General features: G+C 41.4%; 1 protein-coding gene and 1 long non-coding RNA gene across 3 annotated transcripts in view; one reads left to right on the forward strand and one right to left on the reverse strand.

Moving 5' to 3' along the window:
- The first annotated feature begins 461 nt into the window (after positions 1–461).
- The window catches only part of CLASP1 (cytoplasmic linker associated protein 1), a 238,772-nt gene continuing 212,622 nt past the window's right edge, over positions 462–26,611 (forward strand). Inside the window, exon 1 of the mRNA XM_087920454.1 lies at positions 462–700. The gene's annotated coding sequence lies outside the window, so the exon portion shown is untranslated. The remainder of the gene's footprint in view (positions 701–26,611) is intronic.
- Positions 13,850–22,643, reverse strand: LOC148128016 (uncharacterized). Of its 2 annotated transcripts, none has more exons than XR_015741305.1 (4): positions 22,458–22,643; positions 20,761–20,905; positions 19,571–19,716; positions 13,850–14,103 (listed from the first exon to the last, which is right to left on the reverse strand). It is a non-coding gene; the product is annotated as an uncharacterized LOC148128016 (long non-coding RNA). The 2 variants fall into 2 exon arrangements; XR_015741304.1 differs by lacking the exon at positions 13,850–14,103 and adding an exon at positions 18,296–19,395.

Consider the following 26,611-nt stretch of genomic DNA (forward strand, 5'->3'; position numbering starts at 1 on the left):
GCGCGCTGATATCATCGCTCCGGCCGCGGTTCAGGATTCCCCCCTCCCTTATCGTTCAGATCGGATTCCGTCACCGTAGATAGGTTCGCTCCTTCTCTTTTAGCCTTCCGTAAAACTCTTTTATCTTTGACGTCGGGAACTTCGGGCTAGGAAATCTCGACGGGGGAAAAAAAAAAGGCCAAACGACCATTCAGAAGCGGGGGGGGGGGGAACCGCACCTCTGCTGCCACCTAACTCTCGGCGGGAAGTTTGCAACCGAGCCCTTACAACCCGAGGATCGAGTATACTAAGCGAAGGCAGGCCAGCACATGCATGATGGTCATTAGAAGCGCCAGGAATACGAAGCGCATGCTCACTTGAAGGTTAGTGGGGTTTTTTTTGGGGGGGGGGGTACCCTGGCCCTATTGCGCATGCCCGTCACCGGTCCGCTCCGTCTTTCCAGCCAAACGCGAAGTGCGCCTGCGTAGCAGCGCTTCCATTCTTACCAAGCCCAAGCTGCAGTTTTCTCGGCAACTACAGGGGCGGAGAAAAAGCATCAGCCATGTATTGCAGAGGCAGCGGCGGCGGGAGCAGCGCGGATTAAATACGTCTGTTTGTTCCCGTTCCGTCTGAATGTCTCTTCCAGGACGTGCAGGGCTCCAGATACCTTTGCACCCACCTCCAGTGTTAGCAGCGCCGCCACCGCTATCACCCCAGCCAGGTAGTCGATCCCTTCCCCGGCGCTTGCAATGTCATGTTGCATGGACTTTCTGCATGGGTGGGTGGAGGACTTGGGGGAGGTGGAATCGGCGGCTGGATCGGGGGAGGGGGGAAAGAGAGAGTGGGGATGGGGGGGGTTGAGGAGGTGTGCATTGTTTGGACGTGCGGGTGTGCAAGGCTGGCGGGGCTGATGAAGCAGAGAGAGAAGGGGGGCAGATCTGGTTTAGGTGAGTACGGTGGAGCCAGGCAAGCAAGAAGTGCGGGCAATCCTCAGCTCTTGTCGGCCGCGAAGGTCACGGTTTGATTATTTATTTATTTTTGCTTCAAATGCAGGAGAGGGGAGAGAGATCGGAAGCTCCTGCACAGACACACACACACACACACACACACACACACACACAAAATGGGCGGGCAGCGGGAGGAAAAACCCTTTTCGGAAAGTGATCTGGTCGCGGTGGTGGGATTTTCCTGCCGATCCTCCTTTCCTGATTTAAATGCGAGAACAAAGCAAACCCCGTTCGGTCTCACTGCATATTCTTCTCCAGGCCGGCGGAAAGTGGGTTGGGCGAGCCCACTGAGGATGTGTGGTTTTCCTTCTTCGATCTACATTGCGTTGCCGGAAAAGTGCAGCTTTTTGTTTTATCTCCGCCACTCCCTATTAGAAATGTCTTTAGATCGGAGATTCTGACTTTAACGCCACAGCCCTATAAAACTCTATAAATTGTATGATTTCATTCTTCCTGCCGGATCTCTTTCCCTAAGTTTTTTTTTAATATATAATACATATATATGAACATTCGGGGTTTTGATGTCAGTTTCCCTTTCTCTAAAAGGTGTTATCGTGTTTCTATAACGGTCTCTTTAAAACGACCTCTTTTGTGCATCGGTCTGTACACACTTAACTGGGATTTGTTATCTGGGTACAAAATGAAGCTGTATCTAGAGTAATTCTTGGAGTTATGTCACTACACTTGGGTCTCCGACGTTTAAATGGTGTGAGGTTATGAGTAGTGCTTAAATATACTAAGATGCTGGAAGAATACTGTATAAAGAATTTAGTTTGAGTTCACCTAAATAATTTACCATTGTTAGATTTGCACCATTTCTCTTAAACATCAGTGGTTTCATTATTTCATCTGCCCTTTCCAGATGGTGAATTTATCTTACAGTAAGTATTCAAGTGCTAAGTTGATTATATGCCATCAAATCAATGTTGATGTTTAGAGAACACACAGATAAAGGATAATCTGTTCCCAACTTGGCCCTTCAAGTCTTCCAGTAGTGTATTTATCATCATTGCAACCAAGTAGTTTTTTTGGTTGTCATTCCCGTCTCTTCTATCTTTCTCAGCATTCCAGATTTGTCAAAAGAGGTCTTCTCACATCCAAAATACAATAATTTGGGTTTGATGCTTTGTGCCTTAAGTGAGAGTTATGGGTTAATTGTTTTTTTTTTCTCTTGATTCATTTGCTTTCTTGGCTATCCATGGTATTCTCTGGAATCTTCTCCAATATCAGAGTTTGAAAGCATCAATATTCTTTCCATCCTGGATCTTCAGAGTTGAATTTCTCCTTCTATAGAGTGTAACATGGAAAACCAATGCCTGCTCAGTCCTAATCATTGTAAATATATAGACACCATGGCATCTGAATATCTGTTCATTGTTACCCTAATAAGTGCCAGTTTGCAGTAGATTTCTTGATTATTGGTTCCACTATTGTTTGTAGAATCTCATAAAAGAAGTTATGACTTCTGTACGATCATTTTCAGTCTTAAAGGTGATTGGACTATCTGTGGCATTAGTTTGGTCTTTATACGTAAGCATAGTCCCATTCTTTTCACTGGGTCTTTGGCTTTCATCATAATATTTTCATTTGTCAAAATAGTATTATTGCCATAACATAGGTTATTGAGTTTTCTTCCTCTATTTTAAAAACATGCTCATCTTTAAATCCAGCCTACTTCAATATATACTTAGCATATAGATTAAATCAATAGAATACATCCTTTGCTGATCTGGAACCACTCTGTTTTGCTATTTTCCATCTGGATCATGACTTCCTGTTTTGTGTATAAATTTTGCAAGCAGACAAATGGAATAATCTTGGGATTCCTATTTTCTTAAGAACATTCTAAAATCCTTGTTGATACCTCTTGCTCTTCAACCCTTTCTATAACCAGTTCAAACATCTGGCATGTACAACTGTAACCTGCATCAGATGATCCTAGGTACTATTTTCCTAGTAGGTGAAATTAAGGATATCACAGCACACTGTTTTAAATCTAATTTCTTTGATATTGTATATAGGATGACCTCTTCCAATCTTTCGTTACTGTGTAATTCTCCAGATTTGCTGACATAATTAGGTTAACATATTTATTGATTATTCTGTTGCTTGCCATATTTCTGTAGATGTTCCAATTTCTGTAAACTTCCAATTTGGTAATAACCAGAATGTTGATCTAATTTCACTTTCTGGTACTACAGTTCTTATAAATGTTTATTTTTTTATAATTTAGGTATTTCTTAGAGAAATGTTCTACAGTATCTTGGTTCTTGTTGTTTGTACTGTATAGAATTTCAGTATTCTCCTTGAAAATGGTGGATACATGCTCAAGATCATATGATGGAAACCCGTTGGCTTTCTTCTTTAATTTGGAACATGCACAGGAATAGATCTGTTCCAGAGTCACCACCTGACCATGTTTCTGATGCTTTAAGTAAGCTTTTCTACCTTGTTGTATTTGATTTCTGTGTGATAACTATGTACATAGGCATTGTTTTGATTTTCAGAAGATTGTTAGCAACAGTCATCATTGATAGAAATTGACAGCGATTCTCATCATTCTCATCCTTCATTTCTGTTTCTTAGGCACTACTGTACATATTTCTTAATATTTTCAATTTTGAAATCTCAGCTTGCAACCATAACCAATACATCTTGCTTGCATGTTCTGTCTACTTCAGATTGAACTTTCTTCTGCATCAGTGGTTGGGAAACAAAATTTGGATAACCATTATACAGAAAAGTTGCCCAGGAATCTAATTAATATTATTCAGTTATTGATTGCATTCTCTTTGCCATTTTTTTCTGACTATGAAAGAAACACGTTGTTTTTCACATCCCAAGTATTAAACAGTATGATTTTCTGACTGAAATTGTCCCATTCCAGCATTTCAGTTCATTGATGCCTAAGATATCAATGTATAATCCATAAATTTAATATTTCACTGGCTTTACCCTGTTCATCCTTCTTATATACCATGTTCCCAATATAATTCTGTTTTTGCAGTTTCTGATTTTCTTTTCCTGCATGACAGTATCAATAATTAGATTTCCCAAGGATTTAATCCAGCCATATCATAAACATATTGATACTATGAAAGATCTTCAACTCTATAGCTGCATATTGAGTGACATCCAACCCAAGGGGCTGGCACTATATCATCAATCATTTTATCTTGCCTCTAGTTTTCTTGATAAAACTTACATTTACCATTGCCTCCTTCTCCTGTATGGTATAAAATGATGCCTTTGCTGTTGTTTTTCACTCATCCTTCCCAAGAACAACAGTGCAATGATGAGGCAGCATATCTGCAGTTGGGCAATTATAACACATCTCTGCATCGACAATATTTGTATTTTCAAGGGATCTCTGATGAGTTAAGTTGACGTCTTCCAAGTATTTGTATTATAACTCTCATAATCCTTGATCATAGAATATGTAGTCTAGCCTTCTGGGAAATCTAGTCTAAAAATCTGAAGGCATGAGATAGCCTATCATAATATCTAGCATGTCACTTTTTGAAATGGTCATTTCTTACTTTCCATGTCTTCTTAAATCACGTTATTTCAAAATGACGAGATTCTTTTTTTCTTCAACAACAGCATTTATGTGAAGATGAATTTCATATCTTAGTTGACTATCAAGACCACAGCCTTCTAAGTCTAGTAAATTATTAGCAAGAATATATTTAAAGATAAATAGTAAATTAAAATCACCTACACATGTAACTTTGTCAGTAATATATGACAAGTTATTTTACATGTTGTGGACATATTTGAAGATTTTTTTTCTCATTATCAAAAATGAGAGACATAAATCCTGCTGCCATATCTTTTTGAAAACCTTTTTTAAAGTGGTTGATTGCTTGAAAGTATACTTTTATTTATTATTGAAATAATAGATGTTACATACTTTTATTTAAATGAATGTTTTGATTTTTTAATGTAATAATCACTTCATTATCTTCATCCTATGTACATATCCCACCTTTGTGTTTTAGAAATATATCCATGGAATGGATCCATACTTTAGAGTTGTACATTTAAGTGGTGCCTGATTAGCCATGACTAAATTAAGTTATCTTGATTGTAATAATCTACTGAATACAAGAATGTCTGAAATCTGTGTTACAGTTTCCTTTCAGGAAGCCTTCTCTGAATTCTTGAAGAAACCTAAGGCAGGGGTGTCAAACTCATGTCAGCACGGCAGCGCCATGTGATGTATCAAGACTTTTTTCCCTTTGTTAAACCAGGCGTGGGCATGGCCAGCACGTGACACGTCCGGCCCGTGGGCCGGGAGTTTGATAGCCCTGACCTAAGGCATTCCTTGTCCACTAGTACATGTTGATTGGATAGCATATTATTTTAAAATAGGTTTAGACTTCAGTAGATATATGTATGTATTTTTTTCTTACTTGCTTGAAATGTTGGACTTTTTTTTGGAAAAAGTCATGGTTGCCTTATCTATAGTTCTTCCTGTGTAAGCTGGATCATCAGTAGGATTGTGTTATAATTCTGTATTGTACTTTCACTTTTGCTAGTTTCAGACACATTGTTCCTGATAGTTGTAGGCCCTGCAAGGAGTAGAGTTAAGGCATGGGTGGAGGGATTTGTACCTTGATAGTGGACATAAAGTATATAGTGCTGCTGGGAAGAACTCCTTTTGAAATTTAGGAAACAGGTTGTCAAGTGTTTTAATTATTGAATGAAATGGATCAACTGTTTGATTTGGCATAGTAGCTTCAGTTCTGTATTTGATTTGGAGAATGCTAAATAGAAAATATACCGTATTTCACTGTCATTTAATCCATTTAGATAAATGCATTTTTAAAGATGTCTTTCCTGAACACAATCCTCACTGGAAATGTTACACTTAATGTCCCATCTCTCCCTGTACCATGGCATAACCGATTAGGAAAGGTTCAGTTGTAATGATAAAGTGTTACAGTCTTACACAGCTAGATATTAAAATGTATGTGTGTGGATTTTCTTTTTCTTTTAGTTCTGTTAGTGATATCAATCACCCGAGTAAATAAAAATCAGTCTTGGGCATTAAAATTGTGTACCTGTTCCATAAAACCTGAGATGTGGTAAGGAAATAATTTAAAGGAAATTCATTGGTCTTCAAAGTTAGCAATGGTTAGGTTCATTAATGATTGGAAAAATCTACATTTTATATTGGTTCCATAAGTGATTTAGCAAAAAAAAAAAGTCCCATTGATTTAGAGCATACTTGTTTTGAGGGAAAGACCACTTGAACCAAACTTTTTATGTGCAATTACAGGGAAATTCTCAGGAAACTAATCAGTAACTAACTGTATAACTTGCTTTCCTTGATATTATGACAGAGGAGCATCTTGAGACCTAAATGGCAAGGAGGCTTAATTATATAATGGAAAATAACAGTGATGAAACACATTGGTTGCATTAGCACAACATAACTGCAGTAACTGAGTCTATCACCATTCTCAAGTACTGTGACTTACCCGTAATCCAGTGGCAGGCAACTGATGAAAGCTGAATCTGCTTGTTAAATACAAAGTGATCGTAGCATTCCAGCTTCCTTTTGATTTGACAACTTCACTCACTTCAGAATTCAAACAATATTAAAATCATGGCAGCTTGATCCAGGATTGGAGCAAGTGGAGATCATTCATGGTCAGAGGCAATGGGAATATATTCACTGGGTAGATATGAAAAGTGAGGATATACCATAAAGATCAAATGCCTGCAGCAGTGACTACTCTAGACTCTCTATCTTTATGTCTTTTTGTTTTCAGAGGCTGGAAAGAAATGTTAACCACAGATTAACCCTCTCTTGATATTTTGGATTTTTGGGGAAAGCATGATCTAACCCAGAAAGGAACAAGTGATAGGGTTTACATAACCCAAGAGGTATTTAATGTTAAAAAAAAAGGATTGTAGCTGTTGTTGTTAGTTGCGAAGTTGTGTCCGACCCAGTCATGTCTGATCCTGGACAACATTCCTCCAAGCCTCCCTGTCTTCCACCATCCCCTGGAATCCATTTAAGCTTATGCCAACTGCTTCAGTGACTCCATCCAGCCACCTCATTCTCTGCCATCTCCTTCTTTTATTGCCCTCAATCTTTCCCAGCATTAGGCCCTTTTTCAGTGAGTCCTTCCTTCTCATTAGGTGGCCAAAGTATTTGAGTTTCATCTTCAGGATCTGGCCTTCTAAAGAGCAGTCAGGGTTGATCTCCTCTAGGACTGACCGGTTTGATCGCTTTGCAACCCAAGGGACTCGCAGGAGTCTTCTCCAGCACCAGAGTTCAAGGCCTCAATTCTTTGGTGCTCAGCCTTTCTTATGGTCCAGCATTGGAGCTGTACTGTGAACTTTATTATCCTGAATTGTCCGAAGATTCCTGATTCTGTTATACTTTTTCTTTGCTATCTCTTATGCCAGGAACTGTGTTTCGGAACATTTAAATGCAGCCATTTAACTTTAAGTTTATCCTTTTTTCAGATTCCTTTGGATCACTGTGGTCCAGAGATGGAGAATCATTTCTAGCTCCTGTCTATGATGTTAGAGACTACATTAAGGCAGCAAATGAACAGGGCTGCTGCTGGCAAGTGCCCTTCATGTGCAGACAGAGCAACTCAGTCAACGTATATTGGCTTGAACTTTCACACAATGCTACATCTTCCATTATCTTCTCCTATGAGTTGTGAAGAGCATCCTGTAGTGGGAGGTGCTTCAGTCTCTTCATTGTTAGGCTGAGCTTGAATTGAGGAACGCTCCTCCTCCTCCTCCACATGACTCCCTCCCCCATAGAGTTCCCCAGTTTTAGCTCAGCCTCGTGCAAAACAGGCAGTGCTTTAGCTTGCTCCTTGGCCGAACCACGACTTTGATTCAAAGACTTCTAATTTGATTCTCTCTTCAGGTTTGATTCGTTTATTCTCTCCTTAGCCTCTGTGCAATTGTTTATTCTTTCAATTTATCTAACTTGGGGAAGATGCCGTTGCACCCCCAAGGAGGGCAGCGGGAGGCTCCGTAGCACCTTCGCGCGACCTCCCCATAGCCGAAAAAGTGCCTCTGCCTCTGCCTCTTTAAATGCTGCTGCGTTTGGTTCTGCCTTTCTGGCAATCTCGCTGTTCTAGCGGCTGGTATTTTCTCATTGAGAGTCGTATCGCTGTTTCCCCCCCCACCTCGAATGCTGATTTTAAGTTAATTAGGTTAATCTCTCCCTTCTCTCACCGTCTCCATACTTGGAGTTTTGGTTTCGATTTCCCCGAAGGGAAGAGGCCGCTGAGCAGTACCAGAGCTATCTGTTACTGGCGGACGCCATTTTGGATTGCAAAAAAACGTGGCATAGGCCTTCGCTCTTTAACTTCCCTGCACTGTGGGTGGAATTTGACTCAACATAGCAGGATTCCCATAGGATCTGCTGAGTCTTTTAACCTCCATTCTCTCTGGCAATTTGTAATTGAGGTTACCTTTTTATCCCTGAATCTTGTTGGCATAATCCCCACAGCTATCCTCAGCGGCACAGCAGCAGGCACCTAGGCCGTGTCCACATGTGCAAGTAAGCTGCTATAGGTCCCATTTTCATTTCTACCCGGTCCTCAGGCGTATCGAAATTTGGCTGATTGGTTGACTCTCTCAAAAATTGTGTTGCAAGTATACTGTGGCTCCTGGAGCACTAGTGCAACAATTATACCAGCTTCATGGGGGTATCATTTTCAAGCATAACTTCAATATTAGTATTAATTTACAATAGTAATACTAATAATTTTAATAATATAAGCAATAATAATAATAATATATTCTGTACAGTATAATATACCGGTCCCACCCATTTTCTCTGATTTAGTGCAAAAGCAGCTGGCCTCTACAGCGGGACACCTGGCCCCATCTGGTCATATAAAAAATTCTTTAACTTAGACTCAGGATTTTCAAAGTTGCTGAATACCCCGGAGGTAGACGAGCCCATAGTGGGCCTAGCATCCTCCTTAACTCCCACTGAGGCGTTAGAGGCCCTAAAGCCTGAGGAAAAGCGGGCCGAGTTAGCCCTGAGCAGGGCACACCAGTCAGACGCTTGGGCCATCAGATCGGCTACGGCTGCATCTTTTTTCACGAGTGCATCCATTTGTTGGCTTCGCCAACTGCAGCAACACGTACCCACGACTAATATCAGGGCACACCAGGACATCGCGAAAATTTCGGCTGTGGCTGAGTTTTCCACTGATGTCACTTACCACTCAGTCAAGTTTTCCTCTCGGGCAATCACATCACATGTCACTGCCCACTGCTTACTTTGGCTGAGACACTGGCAGGCAGATTTTAAAAACAAAGCAAAACTGGCCTCTTCTCCCCTTGTGGGAGATAAGCTGTTTGGTCCCTCCCTGGACCCCTTACTTATGGAGACCCACAACAAGAAAAAGTTTCGTCCTTCCCTTATAAGAAAATCAGACTTCAGAACCCCCCAGCCCTTTCAGAGAGGCTCCTTTCGGCCCTTCTATCAGGTCCCTTTCTCCCCCAGGTATCAGAGGCCTCCTTCCTTCAGGTCAGCTCAACCCCAGGATAGAGCTGATTTGGGAGACAGGAGTAGAAGGGGCAGTCAATACAAGAGGCCCTTTCGAGGGACAGGAAGCAGACCCTTCCGACGGCCAAGATAGGTCAAGGGAGACTCTCCCCATTGGTGGTCGCCTTAAGTCGTTTGCGAGTCAATGGGACTCTTCTACCTCTGACGCTTAGGTCAGAGACACCGTTAGATTTGGTCTTGCCCTTGAGTTTCACACCACCACCCGAAATTTCTTTATGTCATGCCCACCCCCCGAGACCCGATCAAGCATAATCTAATGGATTCCGCGATCCAACACCTAAACATAAAAGCCATCCAACCAGTTCCGTATGAACAAAGAGGGCGGGGTTTTTACTCTCATCTCTTTGTTGTTCCAAAACACTCAGGGGGGTGGAGAGCAATTTTGGATTTAAAAAGGCTTAACCGCTTTCTAATTTATCGTAAATTCAAAATGCATACCCTACAATCGATATTGCTGGGCATCAGACATGGGGATGTGCTCACGTCCATTGACTTGACGGAGGCGTATCTACATATCACTATTCGGCTTTCCCATTTTAAGTTTCTAAGGTTCTGTTATAACAATAACCACTTTGAATACGTGGCCCTTCCCTTCGGATTAGCCTCTGCGCCCAGAACCTTTACCAAGGTCCTCGCAGCTCTCGCTGCCCATCTCAGGAATATACCCGTTCATCTTCAGTGTTACCTGGACGACATCTTAATCTTGTCCCCCTCTAATCCCCAAGCAGCGAGGGACACCCAGGCTACCTTAGCGTCTCTCCAAGAGCATGGTTTTCTCATAAATTGGAAAAAGAGTCAATTATCCCCATCAACTCGAATTACTCATTTGGGGGCAGTTATCGACACATTGGAAGGCAAAGTCTATCTGTCTTCAGATAGACTGCTTAGCATCCAAAAATCCGTTCGGGAGATTAGGCACTCTAGAAGGGTGTCCTTACTAGATCTCTCTAAACTATTAGGAAAAATGATATCATGCATTTCTATTATTCCCTGGGCCCGTCTACACTCTAGATCCCTCCAGTGGTTCCTGCTTCCGTACCAGAGATCCGGCAGAAGCAACTCCAAACGCATGGTCAGGGAACCTCTCAAGGTCCTCATGTCCCTACTTTGGTGGGCCAAACCGGTCATCAACAAGGGCTGCCTCTTCAAGGAGCCTCAAAGGATTACTATCACCACAGATGCCAGCTTATTCGGATGGGGCGCCCACCTTCAGTCACTCACATCCCAGGGCAGATGGTCCGCAATAGAACAATCGTGCAGCATAAACTGGCTGGAGCTCCACACTGTTTTCCTTGCCCTCCACAGCTTCTTTCCCCAGGTACGAGGTCAGCACATCCTCATCCTAACAGACAATGTGACAGCCAAAGCTCACATAAACAAACAAGGGGGCACACAATCCATACAATTGATGAAAGAAGCCGAGCGTCTATGTCGCTGGGTAGAGAACAATCTTCTTTCTATCAAGGCAGAGCACATTTCCGGCCTGTCAAACACACAAGCAGATTGGCTAAGCAGGGCCACCATAGACCAGTCAGAGTGGTAACTCCACCCCTCGCTGTTCAAAGAAGCAGCAAGGATATTTGGACAACCAGTGGTGGACCTATTCGCCTCCCCTCTCAATGCTCAGATCCCCAGATTTTTCTCAAGATACCCACCTCACAGGGTGGAGAATTACAATGCTCTCCGCTGCCCATGGCCAAGGGGGCTCTTGTATGCATTCCCCCCACTAGCACTGGTGCCCAGGGTCATCCAGAAATTGTTACAAGAGAAAGTGGAATTACTCCTAGTGGCACCTCACTGGCCCAAGCGGCCGTGGTTTGCAGGCCTTCGCAGCCTCTCAGTAGCCTCTCCTTGGAGGATTCCACCAGACAAGATCTCACTCTCTCAGGGGCCCCTCCTTCAGCCGGACCCTCAGTGGTTTCAATTGACCGTCTGGAGGTTGAGCGGAGCAGATTGAAGAGCGATAAGCTCTCCAACAAAGTCATTAGCACCATTCTAGCTGCCAGGCGACCCTCAACCATCCGTATTTACAATGCCACATGGTCCATTTTCTGCAGATGGTGTAGTAAATCTCAAATAGACCCTACTTCACCTTCTTTAACTCAGATTTTAAAATTTCTGCAGGAGGAACTTGATAAGGGGTTATCCCCTAATACCCTGAAGAGGCAGGTAGCAGCACTAACATCAGTTATTTCCTGCCAAGGTTTCAGCTCCCTCTCTTCATCACCCTCGCATACTCTCCTTACTTAGAGGGGCTACCAATCCAAGCCCCCCGGCAGTACACCGCTACCCCACCTGGGACCTTAACAAGGTCCTCCTGTCTCTCACCAAAGAACCGTTCGAGCCATTGAGGGAGTCAAGTCTCCAATTTTTGACATATAAGGTAGTTTTCCTGGTGGCCATCACCTCCGCTCGTCGCATATCGGAAATCGCAGCCTTGCCGGTCAGACAAGATCTCTGCGTTTTTCATGCCGATCGGGTGATTCTCCATCTCGATCCCTCATTTATGCCTAAGGTCAACTCGGCTTTCCATAGAGCACAGGAGTTCATCCTTCCAAACTACTGTCCCAGGCCTTCACAAGAGAGGGAAAGGCAATGGCACAAGCTTGATGTTAGGCGTGCTCTGCGAATCTACATCAAACGCACTCAGTCCTTCAGAAAATCAGAAGCCTTATTTGTTTCCTTTCAGCCCAAGACACAGGGTCAAAAGGTGTCTCCATCCACCCCATAGGCCGTTGGATAAGAGCAACAATAGCTAGATCATATCAGGCTCAAGCCCTGCAGCTGCCTAGAGGCATAACTGCTCACTCAACTAGGAGTGAGGCGACCTCGGCGGCTTGGGCCACTCAGACACCAATAACTGAAACCTGCCGGGCAGCAACTTGGGCCTCCCCATCACCCTTCATTAGACACTACAAAATTGATGTGTTTGCCTCTGCGGAGGCCTCATTTGGCAGACGGGTTCTGCAACGGGTTCTTAGGGACCCTGAGGAGATTCCGAACCAGACGGAGTCCCTCCCGTAGGACAGGCCAAGCTTTGGTAAGTCCCACTAATGGATGCTCTGAGTAGCTCATAGGAGAAGGGATGTTGGTACTTACCTGATACGCCCGTTCTCTTTGAGCTGTGAAGAGTATCCAGCCCCACCCTTTTCTTCTGTCTGGTGGGCTCTTGTTTCGACCAATGAACTTTTTTTAGGTAGTAGGGATGAGAGCACTTACTCTTCTCATCTTCGTAAAACTGGGGAACGCTACGGAGGAGTCACGTGGAGGAGGAGGAGCGTTCCTCAATTCAAGATCAGCCTAACAATGCAGAGACTGAAGCACCTCCCACTATTGGATGCTCTTCGCAGCTCAAAGAGAACGGGCGTATCAGGTAAGTGCCAACGTCCCTTCTTATCTGAGAAAGATCATTTTCTTTTCCCAGACTGGAAAATGTGTCCTTTCTCAGCATGTGTCAGATTGGGCCCACTGAAGACTCATGCCTTGTTCTGAAGTGTACCCCCAAGTTGCTGTGACCCTACATCCTGTGAAGTCTGTACTGTAAAGCACAGCAGCACACAGAAAACTCACTAATTTTCAGTAGTCAAATAGCCCAGCATTTGGGTATATTTTGATTTTGTTGTGGTGCCCTTGGATGCCACAATGTGCAGTTAGGGGACTGTGGGTGTAGAATATTGTTTAAGCAAAGCACTTGTAATCTGTAAGTGATACTTCATAGATTAGCCACTAAGCCCTGGCACAACATGCAAACACTAATCCAGCCATTCCGTGTAGATTAGTCAATTCTTCCAGTTAACGAAATCTTGGTTTGGCATGCTCTGTGAGGTCCCCGTGGAAGTCATTGTCACATGGGATTTCTTTGAAGACCAGGCTCCCTAGAATGAAGCATTCTGTGGGAGAGGAATTGTGAGGCAGTTCCCAGAAATAAAGGAGATCAGAAAAGATAATCCCTTTTTCTCCTTCAGTGCTTCAGGAATAGGACCGACTAGGTTCTCATCTCCTACCCAATGGATGGGGCAACTGCAATTGGCTGTAGCTCCTACTCCCCCATCCCCGTCTGCCATCATCATTTATAAATGACTGTAACTAAAAGTGGATGCACTTGGAACAATGATCAGTTCTTTCCCTACTTAGTCAAGTTTGCTTAATCTCCCTTGTTCTCTTGTTTATTTTGCATGCCAAAGATTTCAGTCTTTGCCGTAATCTCCTAGGGAAAGAGCCTAATGTGATTTCTAAGGGCCATATGCAAATCCTAGACAGTATCCCATAGCTATGCATGTACACATAGTCAATAGAAAAGTAAAGATAGCTGATAATTTATTGCAAATATTAGGATATTTTTCTACAGATATTTGATAAACTGTCCCCTCCCCTCTGCTATTCTGTGCTTCAGCAGGATTTGTTTTTGGTTCAAAAGCTTGATGGTCCTCAGGAATCCAGCGATTAGCAGGAGAAATGGCATAGAATGATTGCGTGCACCATCTGAAGGTGATACTGTTATATTAGGTATATCCAGTGAACAGCCTGGAACAATCCTGCACTCCATTGACGCTCCTAAAGTGATGTTTATAACAGGAGAACTTTTTTACATTCAACTTTAGATGCATTGATTTTTCACATGAGCCATGTCCTTGCATTATTAAGGTCCTGGTTGATGTGGAATTCTGTGCGTACATAGCTGAATATGCAAGGCTTTCCTGCTGGCATAAATGATGTCATTTATGTGATGTTGGTAGTAGAATGGACTTACCCAGGTCCCTTACATAGTTAATATTTTAGATTTAATTACAATCAGATAGGAGGTAATATGGTAAGTAGTAGATGAGTTTCTCTGGGGCTGTGGTGAGTAGCCAGAATATCACTTGGAATAGAGAATTTCTATATGAGCTGTAGCAATCTGAGATACTGATCTTTAAATTTGAAAGGTTATTTTAGTTTCCAGTGTTGGAGCAGACAATCAGGATAAAAAAAGAAACATTTTCAAATGTAAAATGAAGATTGTTCGCTTAAACCAGCCTTCCCCAATCCAGTGGCTGTTATATATGTTGCCACTACAATTTTTAGGGATTCTCTCTTCACCTGCACAGACCTCACTTTCCACCCACAATCTAAATGATTGCAATTAATCAGTTTTTTAAATTATAGTTTGTGATTGCTTCCCATTATTGTATTTTGGGAAGTTAGAAATGTTGTAATGTTAATGAAATTAAAATGGTCTAGCAAAATAATACTCCAGAAAACTATTATTTAACTAGTTAAATTCAGCCAGACTGTCTGGATAATAAATCAGAAGACTATGGTTTTCTTAGCAACGTTAGCAAAATATATAAAACCTGTCTTGCTGTGTGGAATGTATTTTAAATGCTTCCAATTAATAGATTTACTGTGTTTTTTCCTGACAGTTCAAGGCAAAGCACAATTATAAATCAAACAAATCTTCACATTCCTGTTACTGTGATCCAGATTATTTGGAAAAACAATTAAAATGAGGAAGCAATTTGAAATTGCACCCATTAGTTATTTTTGAATTTACAAGCTCGAAAAATGTAATCTTATTTGTAATGAGTAGCTGTGTTAACATAAACAAGGCAACATTTAGAAAAAGATAATATGCCCTTTCTTACTTAAAATAGAATTGTTTTTATCTTTTGCTTCTGATATTCAAGAAAACCTAAATGTTGAGCCTGTTTTTAGCATTTTTGCCCCTTTTGCTGTTCTTCTGATATGTTACGTCAGTAATTTGACATTAAATTCATTTGTGATATCTCTATTTTTGGTATCTCTAATTCTATCCCACTTTCTTTTAGCAAATGTAATATAGTCATATTTTACAAAGAAATAGAATGGTCATGGGAAATGAATTGGTTGAAGTGGAATGCTGGAAATATGGTGTGCTCTAATGGTTTATATAAGTATCTGTAGATTACTTTGGTCAGTCAATTCTAAGCAATGTACAGGAGTGGTTTTTGAAAATTTACTGAAACATAATTAGCCATCAAAGCTGTAATTTAAAATCTGTGATACTAATACTGTAGAAACATGGATGGATTAGTATCTTATCTGCTCTAGCTTTTCCATAGATATCAATCAACTCAGTTTTTTCCCATAAAAGACACATTCTTTTCCAAAATATTGTACCTAGTATTAATTAGACATAATGGTAGAAGCAATTACTTTGTATTTCTCTTACCTCACCACTTTTGTGAAAAGATCTGAATTATTAACATAATTTTAAAAGGCTGGGACTTTCCAACATAGGCAACAGGTTTTTTTTTTTTTTCATAATCTGTATGCTGAGCTTTTAAAAGTTGCTGCAGGTTTGTACCTGTTTACAGAAATGTAAGATCTATTGAGTTGATTGTCGCTTAAATCTGTCTAGACTTGTTTAAGACTTCAGTAGTATTGGTGCAGAACAAACAAGAGAGTCTGTGTCCACTTATTACTTATTAGGGCATTTATTGCAGGAGGTGGGATTCAAATTTCTTAAAAACCGCTTCTGTGGCTGTGACCTAATTTGTGGGTGTGGCTTCCTGACTGGGCATGGCTTGGTGGTCATGTGACTGGCTGGACATGGCTTGTATGTAAATATAAATATTTATGTAAATATTGAAATTTTAATAAAAAAAGATTAACTTTTACCCAAAATCAGGCAAAGCAGACAGGCAGATTGAATTGCTCACAGAATCACAGATTCATTCAGAGATCTATCTTTCTGCAATCGGCTACCTGAGTCTGTCACATAAAATTTGCTAGCAAGCAAACTCACAAAATTAACTCACAAAACACCATGTATGTAAATATTGAATTTTTTATAAAAAAAGAACAACTTTTATCCAAAATCAGGCAAAGCAGGCAGGCAGATTGAGTTGCTCACAGAATCACAGATTCACTTAGAGATCTGTGTTTCTACCATCTGCTACCTGAGTCTACACCAAATAATAGAAGCTTCAGGCTCATCTCTGCTTTTACATTAGCTAGCAAGTAAGAAATCCGACATTTTCCTGCTTTCTAGCTAATCTAAATCTCCCGGCACAGCAGAACAGCTGATGGTCGGGGAAAAATAAAAGGAAAAATGGCAACTTACCAAATGCAGGCAAGTTGGGTGGCCCACATGCCAGGTAAGGAATGAGTGGGAGGTGCCGGCCAGCCAGTGGCGCAGTTTGCCGGTTCTCCAGCAGGTAGAAAACCCTGGTGAGAGTGTGTTTTGTGCACACATATGTAGACCATTTCCTAAAAACCTCAGCTGTACGGACAGCTGACAGGCACTGTGCGAGCATGCGCAGCGTTTGAAAATCCTCTTTTTTCCTGCTTTTTCAACCTCAGCTGTGCCGCGCAAAGCAGCTGAGGTTGAAAACGCAGGAAATAAAGGACAGCCAAGAGCCTGGGCGGGTGGCTGGGCCAAACAGAGCAGCAGACACTGAACCGGTTCGATGTCTGCTGTTCTTCAGAGCTACCAGTTCTATAGAACCGGGCCAAACTGGTAGCATCCCACCCCTGATTTATCGTGATGTGAGGAAGTATTTATTTAGCCTTTTCATTTTTAAGCAGACCAGGGAAGCATATGAAGTGTAATTTCCTCGAATAGAAGATGACACATGAGGTGGTGGTAGGGAGGGAAGTATCTGTTTTGATGCAATTTTATTGCCTCCCTAGTGGGTCCAATAAACTTGCACCAAAACAGATATTGTGAACCAATCAAATTTATTATTTATAAATTGGACACCCAGCATTTGCGGGTTGGCACTTCTTTTGCATGGTGGTAGATGTATTCCTTTAAAAATGGCGTCTACAAAAACTGAGTTTCTCTGTTTAATGTGTCTGGCTTTTTCTCAAGAAGCTTAGAATGGCATACAAGCATTCCTTGCATCATTTTTCCACATGCCAATAACTACATGGTGTATGTCATTTGATTAGATGTACACTGCTGCGTGTGTATGATCAGGATTATTTACGTATTTATTTTTTAAAACCTTTATATAGTTGCCCAAAGACTAACCAACTCTGGGCGGCTCCCAATCAAAAGTTAAAGCAACATATAAAATCATATTAAAACCATAAGACCAAACAGATTAAAATATTGAAAAACAACAAAGGCCTGGCACCAAATCAAACTGCTAATGTGCAATTATCTGATGTTATCCTGCTGCTTGTGGGAGAAGCCAGGTCTTTAAAGCTTTACAGAAGGCTAGGAGGATGGGGACCTGCCAAACTTTAGGGGGCAGAGTCTTTCAAAAGGTTAGGGACCTGCGTGGAAAAGGCATTGTTCCCAGTTCACATCGGATGACAGTATTTAAGGAAGGGACAAGGAGCCTGCCCACCCTGTTTAACATGGAAGGACAAGTAGGTATCCTTAAGGAAAGGCAGTCCAATACATAACCCACACTGTGTCGTGTAGGGGTTTAAAAATGATGACCCGCACCTTGAATTACACTCTGAAAGAAACTGAAAGCCGGTAGAAGTTGGAGTAGCAGAACGTGGAGGCGGAGTTAAAAGAGGAATTGACTTAGAATCTCCACAGAGCTACAAGCAAAGTAAACACAGCCTCCTTGAATTCTGGTGACCCTTATTTAACTCCATGCAAGTGCTGATCATTAATTGAGAAGATTCCTATGCAAAAGCATTAGCAATAAATCAGTTTAATTGGACCTTCATGTGTGGATCTGATCTTTTGCACTGAGAAAACCAGTGTAGTTCGTGCAATAAAGGTGATACACGGGAAAAACTAGGGGTCCCCATTATTGTGCGCATCTGCTGCGTTCCGGACCAGTTGAAGTTTCTGGGTGGTCTTCAAGCCTCAGATAGGGTGCATTGCGATAATTTAAATGGAAGGCATGAGTGGCCGTGCATAGCTGAAGGCAGACTTTTAACTAGATCTTCTGTTCTAGTACCATAACCACTCTTATCACTATAATTCAGGAGAATAGAGGAGTGGGGTTGCTTTCACATTACTGCTGTGTAGAAATTCTATACAACTTGAATTGGCAGGAAACAATATTGGCATAATGCTTTGCTATCCCTATTTCTAATCCCTAACCTGCTTATATTATGTCTATTCTGGAAGGCTGCCAAATGATGCTGTTCTGATCAGGAAGCATGCCACTCATTACAGGCAAGACGGATTAGTTTTCCCTTTTTGCTTTGTTGCCATTCCCTTTCATCATGTCACTGGCTAGCCAGGAATTCTTCCTGCCGTTCATAGCACCTTAGCAAAAATGTGTTGAGGTCAAATGAAATTTAGTTATTCTGGCTGAGCTTATCTAGGCTGCTTTGTACCCTGCTCTTCTTCCAATTCTGTGATATCACAAATTGAATAAAAGTGTAAGCAAGAAACAAACAGGAATAATGAAAGAAGTTGTGTCCTTAGTAGTGGTACAAAACAGTACAATTTTAATTAGACCCTTCCCTTCTTGTTTATCTGCCCCTGTGAATGCCAGCCTCTTTTGCATGCATGCAAGCAAGCACATGCACAGACATGTTCATATACGTTGTCAACAAATACCAGCCTCAGTATTTCTCTGTGTGATGTTGGTTCTGTGATTTCACAATTCCATTACCTCAACTCTGCACAGTGTTGCTTCCCTTTCTCATCCCAGCATTAATGTGCAATTAATACAGTCCTAGGAACCTCTTTATTGGAGTGGTGGAAAACCTTCTTTGACCTGGTTTGTCAAAGAAACGATGCAAATGTACTTGATAGCTAATGTTGATATAAATCTTCTCTGATCAGGTCAAAGTGATTGGTTGTTGAGCAGAGCAAATATCTGTTAGCAAATGGGAGCTGTTTCTGCACTTCTGAGGATTTCCTCTGCTGGCTCATCTTTCCAAAAAATATAATTGTATGGGGCACTGATGTGAAAGAAAGAGCACTAGATATTGTATGCAGGAAAGCTAAGCAAGCCCAAGGAGAATGCCACAGCCAAGGACATTTAAACTTAGTACTGTAATGCTGATCTCGTGATCCGAAACCACCCTAAGTAGATTGAAAAACTTGACTGAATTAAAGAAAATTGAAAATGCTTACCATATAAATGAGCTGGAGGGGTCAAACATTACTCTACAATTCTGATCGGCCATTTAAATTTCTTGCATGCTCAGGAGAATAGCCAGGTCAAGGTGGTAACATGCCGACATCCATAGGTCACACTGTGCTGTACATGGACCCAGCAGCTGGTGGAGGGAAGCCATTCAGATGCCAAGGTTGTGAGAGGAAGGCAAAGGAAGTTCTCTCCCCCCCCCCGGTGCTTAAAAAACACAGCAGTGTAGTGAACATTCTAGTCTGGTTGTGCAAGCTTGACAGTCTGCTAATAGCAGCCCTTGCTCCAAATAGCAGCATATATTTGGCAGAGGTTAATAAAGTAGCCCGTGGCTTATTGGAGATGCATTTCTGTTTGGGGCATCGGGGATACAGATTCCCCGTGCTATTTGGGGGAGGGGAGGGTTCCTCCGAATTGTGAAGGGAGAGAGAGCATGATGGCTCAGCGGTTAAAGACAGCTGAAAAGATGACCGCCTACTTTCGAGACCCACGTGCCGCATGATGGGGTGAGCTTCCATTATTTGCTCCAGCTCCTGCCCATCTAGCAGTTGGAAAGCATACTAGTAGATAAATAAGTGCTACTTTAGCGGGAAGGTAACTGTTCTGTGTGCCTCAGCATATAGTGATGCTGGCCACCTGACCACAGAAATGTCTTTGAACAATACTGGCTCCCTTGACTAGGAAATAGAGATGAGTGGGCACCACTCCCTAGAGTCAGATATGACCGGACAAGGGAAACCTTTCTTTACCTTTAGTATTGAAGGGCTAGTAACAATAGGTAGGGAACATCTTATAGTGCTTCTGAAGAGCAGTGCCCATTTCTGGATTGTCCAAAAGATGCTTTTTCAAGAGGCAACTGGACTTTTTGGTTTTTCTTTGAAGACATTTCACTTCTCATCCAAGAAGCTTCTTCAGAGCTGAAGAAACTTCTTGGATGAGAAGTGAAATGTCTTCAAAGAAAAACCAAAAAGTCCAGTCGCCTCTTGAAAAAGCACCTTTGGGACAGCCATGACCTGGATGACTGAGAATCTCCACAGACACATTTCCGGATTGCGTTACAATATCTTGTATGCCAGGCAGGACAGAAACAATGGATGGAAACTAATCAAGGAGAAAAGCAACCTGAAACGAATAAACTTCCTAACAGTGAGGACAATTAACCAGTGGAACAGCTTGCCTTCAGAAGTTGTAGGGGCTTCATCACTGGAGGTGTTTAAGAAAAGACTGGACAGTCACTTGTCTGAAATGGTGTAGGATTTCCTGTTGGATTAGAAGATTTCCAAGGTCCTTTCCAGCTCTATTCTGATTGAAGCTTTGTTCAGCTGTTTAGGCAGAGAAGAGCAGAATGACATCAAAAGAGGTTGACTAGAGATCAGAGTGTACCTGGATCAGCCTGAAATACCCAATAAAGGTGTGATCACACCCCTTATAGGCCCTTTCAAGTCACTGCCTGGCAGAGCACAACAGATTTTTATGTATCTTGAGACTGTCTTTGCATTGTCTTGGAATAAGGCTGGGAAATACTACACTTATACTGACTTACTTACTGTGTTACTCTTGTACTAGGGGAAAGATAAGGGCAGTATTGTGGGAACAAGGGAGAAACTGGTGCCAGGATGCCCATTAGTGCAAATGGAGATAGAAAAATATTTGAATCCAACCCATTATATTTTAAAAATTGCAAGAGACTTTCTAATTATAACTGAACATCATTGAAAAAGATATTAGGCCATAAAATATAACCTCTCCCATTGCATTTTTTATGATCATGCGGAAAGTTGAATGTGCAAAACCAAATTGGCCGTGTAAGCAGCAGGGATGGGTGATAGATAATACAGTCCTTCCAATTTGGTTGTGCTAAATTTGGGGAAAGAGAAACTCCTTGTTTGTAGGATACAAATTAATGTATGTATCTTAAGTTCTCACAGCTACATATAGAAATTTGCTAAATGGGAGGGCAGGTAATTCTTCATGAAATTTAATTTTGGGATAGGGAGCTATTTTTTCCACCTTTACAGGTGAGGGACTTTCAAGGTGAAGTAGCAGGGGGACAACAGTGAATTTTGAGTAAACATATTCAGGCTACAGAATAGGCAAAACCAGATTTGTCTAGAGCCGTCTGATACGTGCATGGCTTCATAAAATAACATTTGCCTTGTTCTGCCTGAAGCAGAGCTGGACTTTAAACATTAGATTGCAGGACTTCCTTATTAAAATTGAGGTCCTCTGTGGTAGAAATCTATTGAGTTAAAAAAAGCAATCGTTTTATTAAGATTAATTGCAGTGCAAGATAAAAGCTTTTAAGCTTTGCAATTTCCTTCCTTATCCAGTTTGTTTAAAAGGGAGGACAGGTTCGATAGGCATTTCAACATTGCATTTGCTTAAAATAACAAGGTTAAAGTTGCATTGCATTAACTCCTTGTTTGCAGCATGAATATGAATTGCACTGAATTTTGTTCTTGATGGATCACTAGTGAGTTAAATTCTGCTATATTTACAGAGTCTTTCAGAAGTTTTTCACCGTTTCTGTTTAAATGTAGGCACAGTAGATGTGTCCTTGTATATCAGTTGAATTGCCTAAAGTTGCAACTTTTACACTAAAATGTTTCAGCGTTAAATAACTTTATACCACATACAGATCCTTCAAACAATAAAATGGGTGGACCTAATATAAAAACAGGAGCAAAATCAGAAGAAAAAAAATAAGAAAAAAATATGGAATAGTTGTGTGCTGAGTAACAAAATAGGAAAAAGATATGGAACAGTTGTGTGAGTAACAGGCTTACAAATAAGAGTTGTAAAAGATTTCATTTTCAAAGAAACACAAACGATAAAAACATTTCATGTAGCTAGTTGTACAGGCATAATATTCACCTGTTCAAAGATGAAGGTTCATCCTTGCCTCTTAGTGCTGAAAAGTATATTCAGGAGCCTTCCTCTCTCGTTCTGTGTTCAGTCAGTTTCATCTGTTACTTTTGTCTTGCTGGTAACTAAGACCTTCTTGGTTGCTTGGTGATTTTAAGGTGTTTGGGATATGCTTGGAGGAGTAATATGAGAACAGCTTTTAAAGTCATCTTTTTAAATCTTGTAAATGAACAACTTACAAAACAGCCATTATCCAGTGAAGATGTCGGAGGATTATATGGAACATTTCCTAATTCTTTATTTTGAAGGGAAGAATCTTTGAGGCCTTTAAACCTTTAACAAACTTGCAAAAACTGTAGGGAATGCACTTTTTGTACAATTGTGACTGATCAACTTTCTCTCTCTTTCTTCAGAGTCAGCTGAAGGCATTATCTGTTTCTGTCACCAAGAGCTTGAGGAGTTACAGGAAGCTTCTTTTAAGCTTCTTTCCAAATTTAAGACCGAGAGAGTCTATTTTGATCGCCTAGGATGGGTTGGCTGCACTAATCAAGTTGAGGAAATTTGCAGGCATGTGGTAAACACACAATTACCACAAAAGTCATGTGGTAAACACACAATGAATTAATGTTGAACTTCCCTCTTTTTATACACAGTATGTATATACATACACACGTGTGTGTATGTATATATGTATGTATGTATGTATGCATGTATGTAAGTAAATGGAAAATAAAGTTTTCTTTGCCTCCTAATGTGATAGGGAAAATATGGTTCTACTTGGATCTTAGGATCCAAAATTATTTTTGTTACATCAATAGTACTTGGGGCACATAGTTTAGGGTTCTGATTTTTAAATATTCAAATAGGTCCTATGGATCAGTACATCCCCTAAGCCAAAATAATTTCTGTTATGTTCTATCAGGCCATTTTTCCCTTTCAGTTATGGAATTCTGGCACCTAGCAGTGTGGGTGCCAAAAATAGTAAAATAAAAAAAATAACAATGTCCCATAATTACCCAAATTCTCGGAGGGCCTCCCCAACTTGCAAATGTCTCTGACAGGTTAATTTATCTTTTTATTTTAACATGAGTAGCTACTTGCTTGTTGAGCTCATTGTTCTTACAGTTGGCATCAGTATTTCATTTGATTTCTAAAAGGGAAGTGTGGAAGCATAGGGTTGAGTTCAAACTTGGAAGCTGTCTTCTGTATCAGTAAATGTGATAAAGGGAATTTACCACTGCAGGCTTCCAAAGCTATTGTATTATTTAGTACAGTTCTTAGATAGTTCAAGGTTGAACAGTTTATCAAATTGAAAACTAATATTAATCCATACATTTTGTGGGGAGGAGGATTGAGTGATTATTTGAAACGTGAACATTTATTTGCTAATTAGTAATATTATTTTACACTCATTCAAATTGTAGATCATTTTGTCTCAACCCAAATACACCTCCAAAGTGACCACTGCCTTGCAAAAAAAGTTGAGGGTAAAAGTAACGGACTGGCCAAGCATGTCTCCAGACCTAAACCTTATTGATCATCTGTGTAGCATCCTGAAATGGAAGGTGGATGTGTGCAAGGTCTCTAATATCCACTAGCTCTGTGACGTCATCATAGAGGAGTGGAAGAGGACTCCAGTGGCAACCTGTGAAGCTCTGGTGAACTCTATGCCCAAGAGGGTTAAGGCAGTGCTGGAAAATAATGGTGGCCACACAAAATATTGACACTTTGGGCCCCATTTGGACATTATCACTTAAGGGTGTACTCACTTTTGTTGCTAGCATTTTACACATTAATGGCTGTGTGTTGTGTTATTTTGAGGGACAACACATTTACACTGTTATACAAGCTGTATACTCACTACATTGTAGCGAAGTGTCATTTCTAAAGTGTTGTCACATGAAAAGATATATTTAAATATTTATTTACAAAATGTGAGGGGGTGTACTCACTTCTGTGACATGCTGTATTTGTCTATGTACCAGTGTTGACTCCTGAAAATCGCTTGGATTAGTCTCTATATTTTTCCTGACAGCGTTTTTTGGAAGTAGTTGACTGTGTCTTCTTCATAAGCGAGAACAACTGGCTCAAAGTTGCTCAGCTGGCTCTTCCGTTTTTTTAACCTAATATCTTCAGCACCTCACTAAACTGGCTCTTAAATAAAATCTATCTGGCATTAGATCTCTAATTCTGCAAAAATCCAGTTACACTTTTAGCACTTATTCCCTTTATTATGAAGGTTTGCTTGGTTAAAACAAATATATTGTGTGAAATTCCATTCATAATATAAAATTGCACATTGTATTCAGACACCTGCTATAAAATTGTGGTTTATCATTATAGAAGCAAGGTCATATGAGCCTTGCACATACTATTTCCCTTTTCTAGCATGAGAGAGAGAAGCTTCAAAATATGGGTTCCTTTTCAAATTTTGCTCAATTCATCATTTTCCAGATCCAACAGACTGCTTAATCTACAGTCATGTTTACTTGAGACAAATCAAACCATGGAAATTTCAGCCAATTAAGATGAAGCGCAATTTGAGCTTTGTTGTATTATTAAATCATTGTTAATCAAAACATGGAAGTACAAATTACCAGAAGCTTCACAAACTTGATAATTAATTAAATACATGGCAGTGAAGAGCACAGGTTCAATTTCCTTGGGCTAATTCATATAATGCTGCTCCATGAATTATTGTGAAATGTCCAAAGCAGCCACTGACTGAACCTGTATGGAAGAGAGGGCAGTCTAATATCCTCCCGAAACATTCACAGAATTGGTAGTTTTGGTCTCTGTTTGCAGTGGTTCCATTGCTTGTTGGGTTGCATCCAGAAGGTGTGGTGTATCAAAGTATCAGTTGTGTTGAGAAATAATCTCTCTCTCTCTCTCTCTCTCTCTGTGTGTGTGTGTGTACTGTATACACACACAGTGTGTATACTCTGTGTGTGTGTGTGTGTGTGTAATTGAGAAACCATGGAAGAAATATTTCCTTAAAACCATTTAAAGCACCCTTGCCATTTCCAATAATATATAATATATATTTATGTGAAATAATATTCACATAAAGATGACAGTTCAACAGGGGGCTTTGACTGTGGGATTCCAGTAGAGTTTATTCTTATTGTTTATTCTGTTCTTCTCCATTGTGTAGCAGCAAGAGTCCAGGCAAGGTTTAACTCCTAACTCTGCTTAGTTCTGCCTCTATTGCTGGTCTTCCCCAGCTTTCAACTCAGTCCCTCAGCTAGGACGGACGTGTTGAATTGTCTCACTCATAGTTTGCTGTTAGAAAGTGGAATTGGTACAGATGAAAAAGGGTTTTGGGGATAGAAAAGGCGGTTCCTGCTCCACAGCTGATCTGCCTGGGTGAAAGTGGTGGGCAAGGCTTCGGCCGCCCGGACGCTTCAACATCAAGTGCTGGGAGCACTGGCCCCAGTTGCTGGAAGCTACAGCCGTAATTCGCAGCAGGCACAGATCGGCTCTTGCACTGAAGGCTGAAGGATCGGCGTGCAGGTGGGATCTCACGATGTGCCCTGGTTCCAGTGTGGTGGAGCCTGGCTCACCTTAGCCAAAGGCAGGCCTTACTGTAGGCCATTGTGAGCAGCCCAATCCGGCACGAAGTGCTCCGGCACAACCTTGCCGAAGGCCCTTGAAGGGGTGAATTATTCCAACAGGACATTGTTTGCGCCCCTGCTGCTATTTTCCGCCACAGTGGGGGCGTACAGGCAGAAGCAGGGCCTGCTCTAGCTAACAGGCCATGGTCCTAGGCCTGGTCCCCGGATGGCACCGATGAACCTGCAATTCAGGTTACAGGTTTCCTCACAGATAGCAGAGATTATGGGGATTCCCCAGATGTTGCCTTTCAGTCGGGCTTTGGGAGCAACTTCTCAGCAAGCCTAGACCTGGCGTGGAGGTAACTTTCACCCGCACAGCAGTGGGGCTTTGCCCCAGGGACTCCCCTGAAGTTGAAATACCAGTCAACATGCAGACTATCATTACTAAGGCAATCAAGCAGGGGATAGTTGAAGGCATTCAGCAGTTTAAATGGCCTTCCTCTGTGGCTTCTGACATATCCATGATCCTAACACAGGAGCAAGTGGGACACCTGCCTGGGGTTATATCTCACTTCCAGGAGTCCTGCTCACCTGCTCGCTCAGAGTATA

The sequence above is a fragment of the Pseudonaja textilis genome, chromosome 1, assembly GCF_049901715.1.
Source record: "Pseudonaja textilis isolate UNSWEBS1 chromosome 1, rPseTex1.2, whole genome shotgun sequence".
Taxonomy (NCBI): domain Eukaryota; kingdom Metazoa; phylum Chordata; class Lepidosauria; order Squamata; family Elapidae; genus Pseudonaja; species Pseudonaja textilis.